The following is a 4,407-nucleotide window of genomic DNA, read 5'->3' on the forward strand; positions in this document are numbered from 1 at the left end:
ATTCAGTTAGATATCTTATTTGTTCCCCAAATTTTTAAAATGATACCACAAACAAATACTATTTAGAAACTTTCCAGGGGGAGTAGCCCAAAGATGTATGGTGGCATGCATTTACTTTTTTAGGGAGTAAAGTTTCAAAATGAATAAATAAAATTCATAAGCATGGTGTATCTAAAGAAATGAAAAATTGAGCAGAGCAGCAACAAGAAGGAAAAGTGGTTTCTGAGGGGCTGGATAGTAAAACAATGAAGCAATGAAACACTTTTGTGTTTTAACCACTTCAATTGCTTCCTTTTAAAGTTCTATTCAAAGTATAGTCGATCCTCATTATTCAGATTCTGTATTAACAAATTCCCCTTTGCCCAAATTTATTTGTAATCTCCAAATCAGTGCTTGCGGTGCTTTTACAGTAATTTGTGGACATGTGTAGAGCAGAGAAAAATTTGAGTCGCTTGACGTGTAAGTTCTCAGCTGAGGTCGAACAAGGGCCCATTCTGCCTGCTTGTTCCAGCTCTTTACACTGTAAATAAGTGTGTCCTTTCTTGGTCTACTTAATGCCATGTTTTTCACAGTTTTGTGCTTTGTGTGATTTCACTGTGTAAAATGGCCCCCAAGCGTAGTTCTTAGGTGCTGTCTAGTGTCCCTAAGTGCAGAACAACTGTGATGTGCCTTACAGAGAAAATTCATGTTAGATCAGCTTTGTTCAGGTATGAGTTGTAGTGCCGTTGGCCATGAGTTCAATGTTAAAGAATCAACTATATATATTAAATAAGGTGTTTTTAAGCAGAAATACACATAAAATAAGGTTGTATACTGACAGGAATCAATCCTGTATTTCCCCTAGAAATAGTGGTTCAGTATTTGCTATTCATTGTTTGTGGTGACTTTATTGAATGATAACTACTATGAATAATGAAAATTGACTATATTTCTCTTCTTGCTGGGATCATCCTGGGCTTATGTAGTTATTTAGTGGGGTTTTTTTTTTTGGTAACTTTTATTTTGACAGAATTTCAAACTTACAGAAAAGTTGGAAGAATAGTGTAATGAAGTTTCTTATGGTGGAACTGTAAATAGGTTAAATAGTGTCCTCTACAAACTCCTGTCCACCTGGAACTCCAGAAGGTAGACTTATTTGGAGATAGGACCTTTGCAGATGTAATTAGTTAAGATGAAGTTCTACTGCATTAGGGTGAGCCCTAAATCCCAGTGACTTGTGAGAAGAGGAGATACACAGTGAGACACGTGAGAGAAGGCCACAAGATGACAGAGGCAGAGATGGGAATGATGCAGCCACAATCCAATGAAGGCAAGGATTGCTGGGAGAAAGAGGCCAGGAAAGATTCTTCCCTGGAGCCTCCAGAGGGGCTAACACCTTCATTTTGGACTTCTTGGCTCCAGAATTGTGAGAATAATTATGTTGTTTTAAGCCACTGAGTTTGTGGTCATTTGTTACAGCAATCCTAGGAAACTAATATAACCCTTTACTCCATTTCACTAGTTTATTATTTTTTGCCTCTCTCTCTTTCTTTTCCTCTTTCTCCCCCTCCTCTCCCTCTTTCTCTCCCCATGCATGTGTGTATCAATTTTTTTTCTGTACCTCTACCCCTAAATATTTATTTCCAGAATAAGGATATTCTCTTACACAAGCATAGTATAATTACAAAAATAAGAAATTAAAAACTGATACAATATTATTATCTAGTCAACAGTTCATATTCAAATTTTATCAATTGCCTAATAATGACCTTTTTTCCTTTGGTCCAAGATCCAATCTAGGATCATACATTTCATTTCCTTTCCATGCCTCTTTAATCTTCTGTTAATCTGAAACAGTTCTTCAGACTTTCTTTGTATTTCTTGACCTTGTCATTGCTGAGGTGTACAGTCCAGTTATTGTGGTCTTGTCTGATATTTTCCCCAGTTTAGATTTAGGTTATTTCTCTCTGGTAGGAATACCACAGAAATCTTGTGTTCTTTTCAGTGCCTCCAATCAAGAGGCACTTGATGCTGGTTACTTGATTAAAGTGGTGTCTGGCAGGTTTCCCCACTTTAAAGTTACTGTTTTTCCCTTTGGAATTAATAAGTAATTTGTGGGGAGATGCTTCATGAGCATGTAAATATCCTCTGCATCATTAAACTGTCACCTACTAGTTTCAGCTTTCATTGATGATTTTCTAAATCCACTGTTTATATCAATGTAGACTCATATGCCTATTTTATTCAATAGGTTATAATCCTTTACTGTCATTATTTATTTGGTGCAGGAATGTTCCACATTTGGCCAGTGAGAGGCCATTCACGCAGGCTCATGTGTCCTTATGACATGTTCTCATTCCTTGAGTGCTTTCTTACTGTCTGGTTCAGGATATTTCAGGCTCATCTTGTACTTCCCTGTCCTATTCCCCCATGTCACCCATTCGTTTACAGAGCTGACCTGGGCTGATTTAATGCATTAAAGAGTATTCTGGAGTTAAAAAAAAAAAATTGGCTCAAAAGAGACCAAATGTTATCTTCCTCTTTATTTACTGTTCTAGTTAACAAAGCGAGCTTCTTCAGAGCTGTCAGGGGAAACTGCCACTAGTGGAGGGTAAATACCCTCTTGAGGATAGATGCTTCCTTTTGTAGTCCTGCCCTGCCATAGGAATTTCTACATAAAGAGGAATATGCTTAGGGCTCTTACATATTAAAATACCATCTATGTTATGGCTGAATTTGTTTTTTGGATTTGTTCCCTCTGTTCTAGTTACGGAAGTTTTACTGGTGTATTTTAATCTTAATTCATTTCTTTTTTAACCACAATGATGTTGATGAGGGTTTTTTTTGTATTATTCAGGTGATCAACTTATAGTAGTTGACCTTAATTTGATTTGTGATACAAATCTAAAAGATTTTTCTTAAATAAAATGCAAATTTAAAATCTTATGAAATGAATGCATGTTGTAGACATTTGTAAAAAAAAAAAAAAAGCAAAACTTATACAAAAACATTTGGAGAAAATAAATCAGTGTTATCACTGTTGCTGGATAAAACTCCACTCACATTTTCTTCCCTTGAGTATCTTAAATACACTTTTCTGTTTTTTTTTTTTCTGGCATAAAGTTGCTGTCAACATCTTATGATAAGGTAATTTTTATTCATTTGTAAGTCATTTATTCCTTTCCCTAGATGTACAAAGCATTTGTTTAAAGATCTGTTTTCTAGGATATATCTTGGTTTTGATTGCTTTGGGGTTCATATTACCAGGTATGTGGTGTGCTTCAATATGTAGTTTTTTTTTTTAAGATTTCAGGAAAGTTTTTCTGGAATTGCAGCTTTAATATTTGTTCTGTCCCATTATCTTGGTTTTCTTCTTCTTCAGGGATTGCTATTATCTGTGTGTTGATCACAAGAGAGACTTGATTGATCACTCTGTTTCTCTTGAATACTTTTACTTTCTTCATTGGAGGTAGGTGAACTTTAAAATTTCTTTCTTATTACTTTTTTAAGATATTATCTGTGATAGCTACTTGCTTTTGGATTCCTTCCAGTTTAGTCTTTTTTTCCTGAGCTGATTTTTTTTCCATGTTGAGAGAATATTTTATTTTTTGTTTCAAGTTTTTATTTAAATTCCAGTTAGCATACAGTGTAATATTAGTTTCAGGAGTAGAATTTAGTGATTCATCACTTACATAGAGTAACCCCAGTATTCATCACAAGTATTCTCCTTAATCCCCATCACCCATTTAACCCTTTCCTCTACTTACCTCCCCTCTAGAAACCCTCATTTTTTTCTCTGTAGTTAAGAGTCTGTTTTATGGTTTGCATCTCTCTCTTTTTCTCTTCCCCCCATGTTCATCTGTTTTGTTTCTTAAATTCCACATATGAGTGAAATCATGGTATTTGTTTTTCTGACTGGCTTATTTCACTTAGCATAACATACTCTGGCTCCGTCCATGTTGTTGTAAATGGCAAGATTTCATCCTTTTTGATGGCTGAGTAACATTCCATTGTATGGATATATGTGTGTGTGTGTGTGTATATATGTGTGTGTATATATATATTCATTCCATTGTATGTACATTGTATATCATGTATATAAACCACATCTTTATCCATTCATCTGTGGATGGACATCTGGGCTCTTTCCTTCAGCTGATTTTTTAACTTTATTCTACTGCTTAAGTTTTGTTACTTCATTTCTGACTTTTTGTAATCTAAATATGTTGTCTTTTTTTTTTTTTTAAAGATTTTATTTATTTATTTGAGAGAGAGAGAATGAGAGACAGAGAGCATGAGAGGGAGGAGGGTCAGAGGGAGAAGCAGACTCCCTGCCGAGCAGGGAGCCCGATGCGGGACTCGATCCCAGGACTCCAGGATCATGACCTGAGCCGAAGGCAGTCGCTTAACCAACTGAGCCACCCAGGC

The sequence above is a fragment of the Leptonychotes weddellii genome, chromosome 4, assembly GCF_054177405.1.
Source record: "Leptonychotes weddellii isolate Sample4059 chromosome 4, ASM5417740v2, whole genome shotgun sequence".
In the NCBI taxonomy this organism is placed as follows: domain Eukaryota; kingdom Metazoa; phylum Chordata; class Mammalia; order Carnivora; family Phocidae; genus Leptonychotes; species Leptonychotes weddellii.